The sequence below is a fragment of the Rhinoderma darwinii genome, chromosome 7 (assembly GCF_050947455.1).
Source record: "Rhinoderma darwinii isolate aRhiDar2 chromosome 7, aRhiDar2.hap1, whole genome shotgun sequence".
Taxonomy (NCBI): Eukaryota; Metazoa; Chordata; class Amphibia; order Anura; family Rhinodermatidae; genus Rhinoderma; species Rhinoderma darwinii.
Genome location: NC_134693.1, coordinates 26,186,613 through 26,203,864, shown reverse-complemented (window position 1 = coordinate 26,203,864; position 17,252 = coordinate 26,186,613). Strand labels below are relative to the sequence as shown.

At 43.8% G+C, this 17,252-nt stretch overlaps 1 long non-coding RNA gene across 2 annotated transcripts; it reads left to right on the top strand.

Annotated features, from left to right (window-relative positions):
* Nucleotides 1-1,460: 1,460 nt before the first annotated feature.
* Nucleotides 1,461-15,401, top strand: LOC142657089 (uncharacterized). 2 transcript variants are annotated; one of them, XR_012849806.1, is made up of 4 exons: nt 1,461-1,585; nt 3,191-3,318; nt 14,140-14,254; nt 14,952-15,401. It is a non-coding gene; the product is annotated as an uncharacterized LOC142657089 (long non-coding RNA). The 2 variants fall into 2 exon arrangements; XR_012849805.1 differs by lacking the exons at nt 1,461-1,585; nt 3,191-3,318 and adding an exon at nt 10,569-10,757.
* The last annotated feature ends 1,851 nt before the right edge of the window (nt 15,402-17,252 follow it).

Here is a 17,252-nt window from a genome sequence, read left to right as displayed (position 1 = left end):
GCACCGCAGGAATGATTCTACTAGAAGACTCAGAGGCTTTTTCAAACTCAATATTCTTTGAACATGAACGTCTTTGATTTAAAGTCAAATATTTTCAAGCCTTTTGACTACAAAGGGTAGTAAAGGCGACAGCTGAATGTATGAATATAAAATAATATGTACATTTTAATCTATACCTGTACACCTTATGCCCTAAATAGATGGTAGTGCCATTTCATCTGTGGCCAAAGGCTACATGTATCACTTGTGTGTCCTTATACATATAAGCAAAGGTGTACCTGGTCACAAAAAGAGCTCTAAAGGTGTTGTCTAGGATTCGAAAAACATGGCTGCTTTCTTCCAAAATCAGTGCCACACTTGTTCACAGGTTGTATGCGGAACTTCAGTTTAGACCCATTCACTTCAATGGAGCAGACACAACGTAAATATTACACAACATAATAATAAGGAGGACAAAATGAGGTCTGGAGGACTAGCCTCACCGAAAGTAAGGTCTAAAATTGATGCATTTTTAAACACTCCCAAAGCACAAATACAAATCTGGCAGTAAGGAGCAAGACCGTAAATAAAATTTAAATGGTGGAAGGGGGTTTGCAACCTATGGGGGATACCTACAAAACAGTATATAGAAATGTACATGAGGAAAGTGGCGTTTATGTAGAAAAAATAGACAACTCTGTGCTGGTAGGGATCCTATCTGCCATTAGGAAATGCAATGCTTCTGTGGGGGAATTAGCAGTGGATTTCGGAGGTGAAAGGTCTGAGTTAACTAAAGGGACGATTTGTTAAAACAGAAGGAAGAATCATTAAATTAGAAGATACAGTGACCAATTAACATCTGACGTGCAGTTCTTTATTTCTATCAATAAAAAAAGTTAACCAGTAAGCTGTTCTGAAAGATAGGTGGAGGCGAGGTGCAGAGCGTTCCTGAGGGTGTGGAAGAGGGAGACTATAGTGTCTTTATTCAGGAATGGTTTTTGAAGAACTTTAGAGAGATCTTTTTGCATTTTTTTGACCTTGAGAAAGCCCACATGGTTCCGCAGAGTTTGCTACCACTGGGTACCTATCCTCGACCTATTCTGATAAAGCTGCTATGTGCCAGGCAGGGTCGGACTGCCTATCTGGCAAATGCCAGATGGGCTGGTGTCCCAATGGGCTGCTTTCCTCTTCCTCCCCAGCAGCACAGTGCACTCTCTGCACTATATAATGGAGAGACAGGGATAAGATATCTCATGTAGCTGCTCGGAGGCCGCTCTGACATTGTTTCATGCTCTGATAAGATGCTACAGACGGCAGATAAGAGCTTCCTTTTTACTGAGTAGAAGCTCTGATTGGTAGAAAGCCTGTCAGCTGACAAGTGCTCCACCAATCAGCAAAAGGGAATCTCTGACTGCACACTGACCAGTGCAGGACATGGAGGGGGAGGGCTCTCTGGCTGCACAAGCATATGTGGAGGGGAAGTCTTCCTGATAACATCCACTGCTTCCTGTCAATGAATGAAAAAACACCAGCAGGAGGAGGATGCAGGACCCTGCCTTATCTGAAACCTGGAGACTATAACAATCTCCTGCATTTCTGTGGGCTAGTAAGTGTCTGATGCAGGGTCATGTGTTGTGGTGGAAGGTTGGGGTGACATTGTATCAGATACTCTGTGTTTATGGGGGGGGGGGTTAGGAATCTGTGTGATGTTGGTGGGGAAGGGATGAGAGGATACTATGTGCTGGGGACTATTTAGGCTTTGTGTAAATTGGGAGTTGTATGTGGGGGGTTGTATTAGCCCTGTGTACTATAAGAGGGGGATTATAGGCCCATTTTTGTGGTGTTTGTGGGGGTAAGGGTATGTTTATACATTGCATGTTTTTTTTACAACTAAAGCATACCTCCCCACTCGATCGATAGCCTATGCCATTACTTTATGATCGGTACGGATCCAACGTCTGGGTCCCCGACCTGAGAATGAAGGGGCCGCAGTGCTGATTTAACACTTTACTGTTTTTTCCTGCATAACAGCACCCCAGCTACCCGGCGGTGCAAGGAACTGCAGCACGACCCCATTCACTTGAATGTAGCAGTGCTGCAGTTTAGGACACAGCAGGTAGCCGAGATGCCGCCATGCAGGAAAAAACTTAAGGGGACAGAGGGCTAAATTAGCGCTGCGCTCCTTCTTTAATTACTGTTGTTATATCACATAGTAGCTGTATTAATTACTCATGGTTTTTAAGATCTCTGCTTGCTGCTATTCAATGGTAACATTTATTGTTTACTTTCAGTGGATAAAAATCTGTCCATGGTCATGTGATGGACACACAGGTACTGTGATTGTTACAAGACACAACTCTGAAACACATAGGCTGAGTTCACACTTGGCGGATACACTGCATAATAGCACACAGCGCATCCGCCCTGTCTGCCGCAGGGAATGGCAGGCGAAAACACGCACCAAACTGTGGTGCCGTTTTCCGCCTGGAATGTCCGGTGCGAAAAGCTGCAGCACTAAAGCCGGCCGGCCTCCTGGGATGATGTCTCATCCCAGGAGACCGCTGCAGCCTGTGATTGGCTGCACCGGCGGTCACATGGGATGAAGCATCATCCCAGGAGGCCGGCCCTCTGACGTAATCTAGGCCGGCCTCCTACAAACAGTTAGTTGTGGTAGAAAAAAAATTGGGGTAGTACAGAATTTTATTTAGCATATACCTCTTACTCCCATGCGGTAATAGTTTTCATCCATCACAAAATTAACTTTTAAATTATAGCGGAGTAAATAGACTAAGATGGTTGTTTTGTGTTTCTTCATTGCAGATTCGATGGCCAGGAGTGTGTCCTATTATTTGTCTATCTCCCTCACCCTTTTGGAGTAAAAATTTAATTACTGTGAACAAATTAATGCTTAATAAAACTGAGCTTCCTCTTTAATAGTGTATTTCATGAAAAAATAGATAGAATTAGTTTAGATAAGATAGATGTTGACTGGCCAAAACAATATATTGTTAAAAAAATCTCCAAGGAACTAGATTGGCTTGATTTTTGGAGGTAAAGGCACTTTTACACGGCCCAACGTGGGCCGTGTAAACGAGCGCCGATCAACGAGACAGCTCGTTGATCGTTGTTTGTTTGCTCTTTTCTCAAGGAGCTATGTATGGGGACAAGCGCTCGTCACCTGTTATACCAAGACACTTAATATATTTTCTAGGATTGACTTGGCATTGGATAATAAGGAAGGAATGGCTTTGATTCGAAAGGTGAAATTTGGTCCTAAATCTTCATCGGATCATGGGATGCTTGTGCTGGAACTAATCGAAATTCAAGCAGACAGAAACAGTGTGTTAAAAATAAATCTATCTCTTCTATCATTGTCTCAGAGAGCTTTTTTATTTTAAAAATGGTACCGCATCTAAGCAAACAGCATGGGATACAGCCAAGGTTTTCTTAAGGTGTGTGTTGAGGAAGCAATTTGCTAAACTGAAATAGGAAAAGAGGTGGTAGAATATAGTAATAAAGCGATCGAAATGGGATATACCTATAAAATCTCAGACACACTAAGCCAAAAAACTAGGCAAAAAAATAAAAAGCTGTTGTAAAAAGCAATAAGACAGGGCAGAAGAGATACTTTGAACGGGGAAGACCTGGCTCCTTGCTTGCCAAGTTAGTAAACCAACAACTTAATATAAAGGTTATAGCTTCGATAAGAAATAAAGATATGATGGTGAATATAAATAAGAAATTAAAAAAGTTTTTTTTAGCTATTATAGGGAACTAATTAAGTTAGATTTTAGTGGCGGTAGGAAACAAGTGCGGAGGTTCTTGGATGATCGGCAACTCTAGGTGATAACAATTCAGCAACGTACAATGCCAGAGGCTCCGATGACTATAATTGAGTTAGAAAAGTTCTCAAATCCTTAGCAAACAATAAAGCTCCAGGGAGAGATGGACTGGGAGAAGAGGTCTATAAACAATATGCTGAGGTTCCCTTAAAAGAATTGGTAGAGAGGTATTTATTGATTATCTTATTAACCATTCATTGACAAATATTGTGTCAGAAGCCACAATCATTCTTATTTTAAAGGAAGATAAGAACCCTTTGGCTATGTTCACACGGGGTCTTTTGCCGAGTTTTTTGACGCGGAAACCGCGTCGCAAAACTCGGCAGAAACGGCCCGAGAACGCCTCCCATTGATTTCAATGGGAGGCGTCGGCGTCTTTTTCCCGCGAGCAGTAAAACTGCCTCGCGGGAAAAAGAAGCGACATGCCCTATCTTCGGGCGCTTCCGCCTCCGACCTCCCATTGACTTCAATGGGAGGCAGGAGAAAGCGTGTTTTCTGCCCGCGGCGCTCAATGGCCGCGGGCGAAAAACGGCGCGATCATTGCTATTCACACGGAGTATTTTGGGGGAGGAATATCTGCCTCAAAATTCCGTTTGGAGCTTTGAGGCAGATATTCCTCCCCCAAAATACTCCGTGTGAACATAGCCTTTAGATCCAGAATCACAATGTTATTAAATTTTATTGGCAAAAGTGTTAAATATTGTCCGAAAGTCTGAAAAATATTTTATCTGATTTGACCCTACTGGATCAATGTGGCTTTATTCCTGGATGGTCATCACGAGATAATATAAGACGTCTATAGAGTAATTTGCAAGGAGTGAGAGAGATCAAGCGATTATATCGCTAGATGCATCCAAAGCATTAGACTGTGTAGAATTGGATTTTATGTGGGAAGTGCTGGAAAGGTATAAATTTGGATGGTGATTTATAAATTGGATAAACTGCAACATAAGAGTCACAGTGTAAAAATCGGTAAAAATGAGAAACTGTCAGACTCTCTATATATCCTCAGCGTGGGACAAAGCGGCATTGTCCTATTCGCCCTGGTTGTGAAGGTTAGCCTTTTGGATACACCAGATCAGGAAATGGAGAATGCTGGCTGCTGGGAGAAAGGGGACAAAATGTTCCCATTCGCCAATGATATTTTGATAACTTGTAAAGATTTGAAGCAAGTGGTCAGAACTAATTGGTTGAAATCCGTAGTTTTACCGGTTAAGGGAAAAAAATTGTTCAGAAATGAAAACTTCAAGTTTTGGTGTCAGGTGTAATGGCAGGAAGGAGGTGAAGGGAAAGTGAGCCCTAATCTACCCACCGCCCTGTCCCTGCCTACTTGCAACGACCCGCCCTAGGCGACGAGGTACAACTGGGCGGCGGTCCCTACGCTGTCTAAGTGCACAGGAAAACAAACAGGGAACATGCAAGGGAAGGGGCAGTAGCCACGGAACGCCACGAGGAAAAGGAGCGGCGAACGGACAGTCAGGACCAGGACGAAGTGAGTACACCCAAGCGGGTAAGGAGACAGAAGCAAGCCAGGGGCAAAGCAAAGCAGGTCAAGCAGAACTGCAGCAAGGCAGAAGCACGGCAGAAGCAGGCTGGAGCAAGCAGCAGTGGGGCCAGGAATCCAAAAGAATTACAAGCACTGAGGGAGAGAACAGGGCAGGTAATAAAGGACAGGGGGCGGAGCTAACTCCGACAAACCAGGCCGCGATAGGCTCTCCCACTCCTGAGCCTGCCACCCTGGTTGGTGGGAGATGGTGTCAGTCGAACAGGTCTGGCCTCAGGTGTGGATTGATTAATCCCAGGAGTATACCTAGATGAAGTACCTGGCAGATCCCTAACAGTACTCCCCCTTTTATGAGGGGCCACCGGACCCTTACTAAGGGGACCCGGTTTAGTGGGGAAGAGAAGGTGGAACCTCCTGATCAATACCCCAGCGTGAACATCACGGGCAGGTACCCAAGTCCTCTCCTCCGGCCCGTATCCTCTCCAATGGACCAGGTACTGGAGGGAGCCCTGGACCATCCTACTGTCCATAATCTTGGCCACCTCGAATTCCACCCCCTCAGGGGTGAGAACGGGAACAGGAGGTATCCTCGAGGGGGACCAGGACGGGGAGCAGCGTTTAAGGAGGGAGGCATGGAAGACGTCATGTATGCGAAATGATGGGGGGAGCTCCAGACGGAAGGATACAGGGTTGAGGACTTCAATGATCTTATAAGGTCCAATAAATCGGGGAGCAAACTTCCTGGACGGGACCTTAAGGCGCAAGTTCCTGGACGACAACCAGACCAAATCCCCGACGACAAACCGGGGGTTAGCAGAACGTCTACTATCCGCCTGAATCTTTTGTGCGCTCTGGGACGCCTCTAGGTTCTTCTGAACCTGGGCCCAGACATATGTAATGGCAGGAAGGAGGTGAAGGGAAAGTGAGCCCTAATCTACCCACCGCCCTGTCCCTGCCTACTTGCAACGACCCGCCCTAGGCGACGAGGTACAACTGGGCGGCGGTCCCTACGCTGTCTAAGTGCACAGGAAAACAAACAGGGAACATGCAAGGGAAGGGGCAGTAGCCACGGAACGCCACGAGGAAACGGAGCGGCGAACGGACAGTCAGGACCAGGACGAAGTGAGTACACCCAAGCGGGTAAGGAGACAGAAGCAAGCCAGGGGCAAAGCAAAGCAGGTCAAGCAGAATTGCAGCAAGGCAGAAGCACGGCAGAAGCAGGCTGGAGCAAGCAGCAGTGGGGCCAGGAATCCAAAAGAATTACAAGCACTGAGGGAGAGAACAGGGCAGGTAATAAAGGACAGGGGGCGGAGCTAACTCCGACAGACCAGGCCGCGATAGGCTCTCCCACTCCTGAGCCTGCCACCCTGGTTGGTGGGAGATGGTGTCAGTCGAACAGGTCTGGCCTCAGGTGTGGATTGATTAATCCCAGGAGTATACCTAGATGAAGTACCTGGCAGATCCCTAACATCAGGAATATTTTAAATATTTGGGAATCAATGTATTTTCCTCCAAAAAGGACTGTATAGATTTAAATATTTATCCACTTCTAAAGAAAATAAGGGCAATAATTAAGAATTGGAACAAGATGTGCCTCTCTAGGGCAGATAGAATAGCATTAGTCAAGATGATTGTTCTACCACAAACAAGGGCGTAAGCTGGGGGTAACCCAGAGCATGTGCCATTGGGTGCCAACAAGACACTTATCCTTGTATCTAAATATACTGGGCAAGGCAATGTGCTGCCAACTGAACCTTTTCCCCATGGAAAGTCTAGGTAAGGCTCTGACCACAAATGCTATATGTTTTCAAGAATTCTCCAATTTAAACTTTTAAGAAGGTGGAACATGTGCTGAATGAATTGCGGGGGAGAGGCGAACCACCAAGAATTTCAATATCTCATTTATATGGGAGAGCAGAGGGAGGTTTTGTTTTTTTATACCAAATTTTTAATGGTCAAAGAAGTCCGAACTGGAAATATATTGGAGAAGGAAAGTGTAGATTACATGATATATTTGAGCTGCTGGAATCCAGTAGAAAACTAGAGTATTTCACAATCGACAAATCTAATAAGAAATGATGTGAGTGGATCAAAAAAGATTTGGGTGGTTAAGGGTACTACTATATGATGCAGACCACTCTGGGGTAATAAACACTTTAGGGAATTAGATAGGTTTAAGAATCTTGGAAAATGAAGAAATATAAAATAAGAAAGGAAGAATACTTATTTAGACATTTCATGACGTGAAACAAAACTATATGTTATCCAGTATGGGCTGGCTAGAAAATTCACATTTTCATATTTAAATGTGGTCTTTATCGTATTACAAATTGATTTATTAGAGAGATTGCACTAGTAAAAATAGGGCTTTTTCATGGATTTATGATGGTCTCTTCAAAACGTATTCCATAGGGGTAACTGATAAGAAAAAAACAAAATGGAAAGAAGAGATAGGGGGTTTCACAAAAACACAATGGGATTTGATCACAAGAACACCTAAAGGGGTATCATTTTATAATAACCACATATTTATACAATTCTACATGACACTATGGTGTCGTCACGTTCTAAGATTATTGTGGGAACTTTTTTTTAAACACTAAATGCCAGTATTTTGGCAGAAAAAAAGTTTCACATTTTGGCACAAAAATGTACGCAGGGGACCTATTACAGCTTTTTCATTTGGGACCAGAAATTGGGCCCATATTACAGCTCTGTGTAAAGTGTTTTTAGGGCCAAGGATGGGATTGGATCCCATCCTGTGAGATTAGCCTTTCCCAAAGCAAGGTTGAAATAGAGGATATGATTGTCCATGATTTTGTATAAACCTCAGAATAACATAGTCTTTCCTTTGTATTCAATAAACTACTCAGTTTAACCACAATCTTTGGCTTGACTTCATATAACCACTGAAAAACAAACCCAAGAGGATGTCAACATTTACCATTAAATTTAAAGAAGCTGGCAGCGATCGATACCTCAATTATAAGGTGACAATTTTTCAAGTCAAATGACCATTTCTTGTATTGGTTCTCTGTCACTGAATACATTGAACTTTAATCTAAAGCCTTTCCGCAGTCTATTCAAGACACATACATGTGCGACTGGGCCAAGATAATAGAACTATGTCTAAAAATATACAGTACTGAATAATGTAAGCTACAAAAAACATAGTCTCAAGCCCCATACACACGTCCGTAGTTTTTATCTTAATTACGGATCCGTAATTGCGGATAAAATACTGACACATTCATTTTATATCGGCCACAGACACCTTTCCGTATATTTACGGGTGGGTGTCCGGGCCTTAGAAATGAGCCACAAATAATAGGACATGTCCGAGTTTTTGCGTTTACGGACCGTGCTCCTATCCTTATTACTGTGAGCACGGTCCACAAATGCAGATGACACTCCGCAGCCTGTCCGTGCAGTATTTACTGACCGTAAATACTGCACAGACATGTGCATGTGGCCTCAAATGGTATTTCAATGCAAAATTTGCTTTAAGCTGGAGTTCTCTGACGTTAAAAAGCTACCGTAGTAGAAGAAGCTGTCTAGATCAGTTAACCCATGTTCAAATAGCCTAGTAGGCAATTTTGACTGAATAGAGGGGGTCCCCCATTCAAAATAGCAGATACATAGAGCATTTCTAGCTCTGGAGGATCCAGGATATTCATGTATTGCAAAGAAGCCTATTAATTTAAAGGAAATCTGTATGAAGATTTGACCCCCATAAACTCTTAACACCGCTAAATAGGTGCTGGGGAAACAAGTTCAAACATCCCCATGTTTGCTATTATAAACCAAGTATACCGGGAACATTATCTTTCCTTGACTCACTCGCTGTATGCTAATGAACCATTAAGTGTTTGCTGGCAATCCCTCCCATTAATAATAAAACAGTATACAGTAAGCTCCCTCTAGTGGTGGTGGCAGGCAGTTAGAAGTGTATTATGCAACCCAAAAGGCGAATTTATCATCCTCTTTACGCCAGTTTTTTTGGCCTAGAAAAGTCACAAAAGTGCCCAAAAGTCCTTTTTAGGCTTTTTTTATGCCACCCTCGCCACTTTTGTGAAAGGGAATGTGGCTTCTCAAAAGGAGGCAGGGCCACTGCGGCCCGACATATTTATTATCATTTACTCCAGAAAACTGGGGTAAATTATAGCTAAAATCTATGCCATGTAGATTTCTCTCTGTGGGGCGTAGCAAGTTAGAGGCCTGTATTGGACAATTAAAAAAATTGAAAAAAGGCGCTCACCTCACTGCTCTTCTTGCTCTTCTACTTCCATTGGGGACCCCTCAGCATGCCGTGCGGCTCATACAAAGTCCTGACGCCGGTCAGTATCATAATGTATGTTACGCATCCCTCAGGATGTTGAGAGCTGCGTCGCATATAAGGCCCTGACGACCTTATATAAGCCGCCCGGCATGCTGAGGGGACCTGAAGGTACCCGGAGGGGAGAAGAGAAGAGGAGCGGTGAGGTGAGTATGTGGTGTACTGGAGTTATACTACTTCATTTGTATTTATGATGTTGACATGTTTTCATACAGTTGCACTTTATTGTTTATGTACCCTTAAGAAAATGACTTGCAGCTTTTGGTTGTGGGAAACAGAGCAGGTTCATGATAGAGCATCTCTAAGACGCTTATGGAAAGGGGTGGAGCTACAGCCCGGTTTGGTTGGCCCCTCCCTGTCTCCAGTGATAAAAGTCTAGTGAAGATCTCTCAGAAGGAGCTGAGGGAGACTTTGTGAGGTGAAGATTTCTTGAATCTCACACCTGAGACTCGGTTACTTGGTCACTGGCTTAGCCTAGCAATTCCTGCAGCTTCCATGCTGTTCTGAAGTTACTAGTTTGGTACGGAATTACCAATCCAAAAAGTTGTGCACCATGCAACTGGGAACTGCATATCGAGAATAGATGACCAGAGACGGAAATATTGTTTCCTATCAAATTTGCTGCATCACAACTGTGTCTTACGTCAGTCTTATTGGCAGATACGTTTTGAATATATTTTATAATATTTTATAACATTTTACACTTTTAGGTACAGTCATTTTAAAATGTAAATGTATATTTGCATTGCACTGTTTTGCAACCTATGCAGGAGTGGCTTTCCCTAGAAGTTTCCAGAAGGTGGGAGGAGCTTAGTTTATATATAGTGGGCCCTGGCCCAGTCAGTGTGTGTGTGTGTGTGTGTGTGTGTGTGTGTGTGTGTGTGTGTGTGTGTGTGTGTGTGTTCAGTTCAGTTAACAGCAAAGTGGAGTTGCTCCTGGGTCCATCCATCTAGGATCCAGAGACATTCTGCCTATAACATCAGGCTATAGAGATGTTGGCAGAAAGAGAGCAGCCTTGAAAGAAGGAATTATTATAAGAACTGAGAGTAACAAGAAGCCATTATGTGGACATTGAACAACGCCACCATATATGTTGGTGAGTCTCATCATTCATACGTTAAACCTAGACTACCCATTACAGGCAGAAGTAGAACAGGCCAGGAGTCATTACAGATAATTCTGAGAATTGCACAGATATTATATCGTCCCACTTACTATGGGGTCAGCTATGCCATAGAATTGCCAAGGATAGTATGAGAAGAGAAGCAGAGAGCGAGGGTCTTCCACTCCTGCATCTGGTGCGTTATTGTACTGAAACTACTGAGTTTATTACAAGAAATTGTGCCTCCATTTAATGTGGAAGATTGTAACCGTCATTTTGGAAACCTAAGTAAAGTGAATTGCGAGCTAGCATGCTCAACTGCCACTACAGCCTCCTGTCTTTAATTGCACCTAACACCAAGGACATCCCAACAGCCATCAGGCAGGAGTCCGACCAGTGCCCTGGGGGAAAATACTATCATCATCACCAATTGTGCAATCCCCTCGTCCCTAGCTCTGAGCAGGCCCTGAGAGAGTGGGAAGGCCTATTAGCCACCGTGATTCACACATAGAGCTCAGCCGGCCACCATTTTGTGGTCCTACTCAGGGGCGTAACTAGGAAAGACTGGGACCCATAGCAAACTTTTGACTGGGGCCCTCCTCCCCTGGGTATCACACAACCCCCCCCCCTCATAGATAGTGCCTCCCTATAGATTCCACCACACAGCGCCCCATATAGATATCACCATACAGCCCCCTGTAGATAGCACCATACACAGCCCCTGTAGATAATGCCTTACAGCACCCCTGTAAATAACGCGATACAGCCCTCCACCTGTAGATAACGCCATACAGCCCCCGATAGGTAATGTCATACAGCCCCCCTGTAGATAACGCCTTACAGCCCTCCCCCTGTAGATAACGCCAAACAGCCCCCCCTATAAATAGCACCATACAGCCCCCCTGTAGATAGTGCCATACACAGCCCACTGTAGCTAGCGCCATACACAGCCCCCTGTGGATAACGCCTTGCAGCCCCCCCTGTAGTTAACACCATGCAGCCCCCAACACCCCCCCCCCCCACAAAAAAAAAACGGCCTATAGTTTGTCCTACAAAAGAGATGTATCCCCTATCCACAGGACAGGGGATACATGTGTGATCGCTGGCAGCGATAAGGAGAACTGGGGACCGAAAGTGCCCCGAAGTTCTCCATGAGAAACCTCGGACTTCCGGGGTCTGCGCAGTTCAATAAAAATGAAAGGCGCGCTGGTCACGCATGCGCACAAGCGCGACTGGTGCAAAATTAATTTCTATGGAGCTGCCAACAGACCCCAGAAGTCCAAGGTTTGTCATGGAGAACTTCGGGGGACTCTCAGTTCCCCGTTCTCCTCATCGCTCGGCGTCCCAGCCATCCCACATGTATTCCTTATCCTGTGGATAGGGGATGCATGTCTTTTGTAGGAATAACCCCTTCAGTGGCGTCGCGATGTAGCAGCCATAGCGGCTGCTAGCAGAGCTTCCGGCCATGGGGGACCGTGCCGGCGGGCGACATTGGCCCCCTCATGCTGCGGGCCCCCGTAGCAGCCACTACGGCTGCTGCAGCGGTGGTTACGCCACTGGTCCTACTCCTTTCCCATCCATTCTCTGGGCTCCCGCTCACACGCTACAAGTATACTTATTCTTTATTTTATGTCCAATGGGAAGGGGGGAATGGATGGTGTACAGCCGGGGTCATTGCGCCACAGTTGTGTTGCATGGCCAGCTAAAGGATGTGACACATTTATTAAGAGGCATTCCTCTTAATAAATGTGTTGCATCTACTCTTACGAATTGTTTATTAAGACGGGCATATAAAAGCCAGTCTTACTGAATCTCCCCTTATGTCTATGCAGGCCATTTGGAGCTCCGTATCATAAAAATAGAGCTGTGACCACTATAAAGATATAGTAAGAAATTAATCAGTACAGAATATTGTACCTAAAAGCGACATGGTGTTAGACAGGTCTACACACGCACACACACACGCACACACACACGCACACACACACGCACACACACACGCACACACACACACACACACGTACACGCGCACACGCACACATGCACACACACACACACACACACACACACTTAAGCTAATCATATATTGTTTCTAGTAATTTAATGCAAAGTTTGCAAGAACATACAAGACCTGTCTGCGATTTCTGTAATGTTATCTTATGTTTTCAAGCTACATGTCAGCATTGTTTTGTTGCTGTGTCACAGGGTATGGATGCAGGTAGATAATGAAAATCCAGCAAGGTCATTTAGAGGTCATGAAATATAATATTTTTATATAATGATCAATAATTAGATATAATTACATTGATCACCACTTGAGGACTAGACAAGTAGCATTTCTGCTGTGTAATTACAGATTACATTTCTGTCGTTAATAAATAAAAGAACAAAGCAGACAACAGGTCATGTAATAGCGCTGATAAACCAAAGCTTTTTCATTTTGTAAGATACATTTTTGTGTTTTATATTTTTTTTACATGAGTAGCAAAACTGTTGGCATCAATTTATTTGTAAGCAAAGTATGGGTAATACAGCAGGTGGAGACCATAATGTATTTGGGGAAGGAAAATAGTCATTGCTTGGAAACTGTTCTGATTTTAACCCCTTACCCTTACCACTCCATTATATAAATGTACGTCATTGATTGCCTTACATATAGGCTATATGACGTACAGTTACATCATGGTGATTGACAGCTGGTCTCTTGCTGTAATGTCTGGGATTAGATAAATCTCTGATACCGGCCATTTAACCCCGTTAGTTGCCACAGTCAATAGCGATCGCAGCATCTTATGAGCTAGAGAGAGGGTGAGGGCCCCCTCTGTCAGCCCATAGATGCCCCGCAACACGATGGGTTAGTATGGCAAACGAGGCTTAAACAGGATCTATAAGCAGTTTATTAATTCCCTATCTCCTAACTAATCTAACAGGCGCTTTGATACTGACAACTACAGTGTGATTTGTGTCATGTTGGGTACGTGGACCCACTGAACCGTACCGCCTTGACGGTACGGCAGCTGGCCAACAGGACACAGGTCACAGTCAATAGTTCGTATAGTGTACCTATAGTAGCTCAGACAGTAGCAAGACGGGCTCGGCTGGGACTAGGCAGCAGGCAGGTGTCAGGCGTGGTGTAGCAGGACAGGCGTGGTATACAGCACAGCACGACTTTAGCCCAACACGGTACTAGACCAGGATAGCACGGGATACAGGTTACAGGTAGCAGGAAAGGGAAACACTGGGAACTGGAAAACACTTAGGAGACCATTTGCTTAGACAGACTAGGGTAACCACAACAAGGCTCAGGCAAGGGAGGAAGGGGCTGGAACCCTCTTATAGCCCAGGGCTCATTGGCTAATTCTGTACTTAATTTCAGATGCGCGCGCTGGCCCTACGGGACCCGGCCAGGAGAAGCGAAAGTGAGCGCTGCCGTCTCCTGAGGAGGAGATGGGGACCAGCGCTCACAGTCCCATGGCTTCGGGCGTCAGCAGGTGAGTGAGCCTGATGGCCCGCGGCTATGGGCATGACAATTTAAAAAAAAAAAAACGTTATTATTTTAAAAGTTATGATCATTTTTATATGCTAATTTGGCCCTAATAGCCAAATAGGAGGTTACATTTTATTTTCACTCTGGGCGGTGTAAAGACAACTGTATGATGCTGTCCAATCAGCGTCATACAGGTCTCCTCTTCACAGCCCAGGGTGATCTCAGCTTCAATCACGAGATCACACTGTGTTGTCACATCCGGCCGCAGGTCCTTCACCACAGCTGGGCTGACTGGACAGCGTCATACAGTCGTCTTTACACCGCGCAGAGTGAAATAAAATGTAACCTCCTATTTGGCTATTACAGACAAATTAGCATATGTATAAAAATGAACATTACCTTTAAAATAATAAACGTTTTTTAAAACAGAAAATTCTCTGGGCATTCAACTGCCACCTACATTTGGCAGCAATATTCTCCCAGGGGACCAAAGGATTGGGCCTGTTGAAATCCAACATACCTGATCCTTCTTCCCCCAATGGCAGACGTCAAGGGACAGTTGGGTTCCCCCCTACACATTAGATTTGTTAGAGTAATTCTATAAAGTGTATAAATGTTATCAAAATATCTGCATAATATTCAATGAGATATGTTTTAAGATTCTCTTAAAACAAGACATTTCCCATCATTTGAATACATAGGATAAAGTTGACGTCACCAAGCTTTCCAAACTAATGACTACCAGATGTTCTTGAAGGGATTCAAGGAGGAAGAATCTTGTTACCTTATATAGAAGTGGACTACACATTGTGTACTTGGCATCATCTGATTGGTTAATGTGTGTTAAGTGAAAGCATGAACCTATAAATAAAGGCTCCGTTCACAGCCATTTTAGATTTCTGTACATCAAACCATTGTATGTACAATCTCTCCCGACCGGTCAATTTTGTGAATTAGAATGAATCCTGGACAAATTCTGGTATCGAGAAGAGGGACTCAAGAATGATGGAGTTCACTCTAACAGATTGTTGTCCATTCCTGATTTAACCAACATTTTTATAATGCATATGGCCAACCTATGCTCTCTCTCACCCTAATACCATTTCTTGTAGTAGAGATAACCATCTGGCCATTTCTTTATATAACCCATAGGAAAGGGGTTAAAGGGTAACTAAACATTCAAAAAACTTCTGACATGTCATAGTGACATGTCAGAAGTTGTGATCGGTGGGGGTCTGAGCACTGAGACCCCCACCGATCACTAAAACGAAGCTGCAGAAGCCCATTTATTGACTCTAATGACTCAGCGCTGACCCGAGCACTTCTGCCACTTAGCTTTAGCGATCAGTGGGGGTCTCGGTGCTCGGACCCCCACCGATAAAAACCCCCGACATGTCACTATGACATGTCAGAAGTTTTCTGAAAGTTTAGGTACCCTTTAAGATGAGACAGAGCTAAGCCCACTTTTATTGGTTCCATCCATCAGCATACCCCTCAACAGTCAGTCCCGTTATTTTCAGGACTGTCCTTGCAACGGGTCTTATTTAGATGTGCAAAAAAAGGGGTGTTTCTTGTCATAGCGGCTCCATGATTTGTCTCTATAGTATATAGACATTTAGATAAATATTGATGTATCGTACACAATAATTGCTTGTGTTAAGAGCAGTTGGGTGCCATATTAAGGTGTCACAAATCTAATGAATAAACATAACTGGAGAAGGATTGCTGAGACCAATATAAAAGAGCGATAAATAAGGCTGAGAACGTCTTACGGTTATATTCCTATTAAATATTAAGGTGGAGATAAAATATATGCAAACTACTGAGCGAGGCAAACACAATAAATGAACATGAAAAAAAGGAATGTAACACACATTGTAAAGGAACCATGACATCTGACAGATAGGTACGACAATGGCACATGCCAGGGAATAGTGCGAACTACAATTACAGGATGAATATAATGATAGCTATTGTTAACTAAGTAATAAAAAAACAAAAGCAAATCACTAGTGTGTGTAATGACATATAAAGCTGCAGCAGAGGTATTCAACCATATAAATGGGGGATATGTCAGTGATAAGTAATTTGTTGTCATCAGGAAATAGGAGAATGAAACAATCAGCATAGAAAACATTACAGATGACTTAATATTACTAATAATATTCATGCAATTCAGATTTTTTTCCCCTTAGAACTATCTCAGTTCTCTACCAACTGCTTTTTTCCTGTAATTCTATGGTAGTTTTAGCCCATACACTCTATGACATTAAAGGGGTTGTCCAGGATTTAAAAAACATGGCTGCTTTCTTCTAAAAACTGCGCCACACCTGTCCACAGGCTGAGTGTGGTATGGCAGCTCTGCTCTATTCACTTCAATGGAGCTAAGGTGCAATACACAACCAATGGATAGGTGTGGCGCTGCTTTTCGAAGGAAACAGCCATGTTTTTATAATCCTGGACAACCACATTAAAGTGAATATTCAGCTTTTAGTCCATCCCATGGAGCTCCACATTCCCACAAAGTTTTACTTACCTGAATTTTGCAATTTCAGATATTACCTACTGTCTTCAACTAGGCCATAGCTAAAACCTGTATTGCCATGAGAATTTGAGTATCTTGAGGCATTAACTTGAAGCTCCTAGGCCCCAATACAAAACCTATAACAGTGCCCCCCACTTACCACATACCATTTATAATATTGGTGTCTTGGTGGCAGAGGGGCTTGGATGCGACTGCAACCTCTGCACCCCATATATCTACACCCCTGCACTAGACTGCACCCCTTTAAAAGGACTGGTCACCTTTTGACAATCCTTTTTTGCCAATTCTCTAATGTTTTGCGTCTACAGTTCCTATGTAGCTCTATATATCTCCAGAATTACACTTCAAGACTAAAAAACCCTGTGTGTCAGATCCTACGGTCATACTCCTTTCCATCTGTCCCTTACTTCTCGTCACCTGCCAAATTCCATGTAAGGAAATATTACTGCAGAATCAG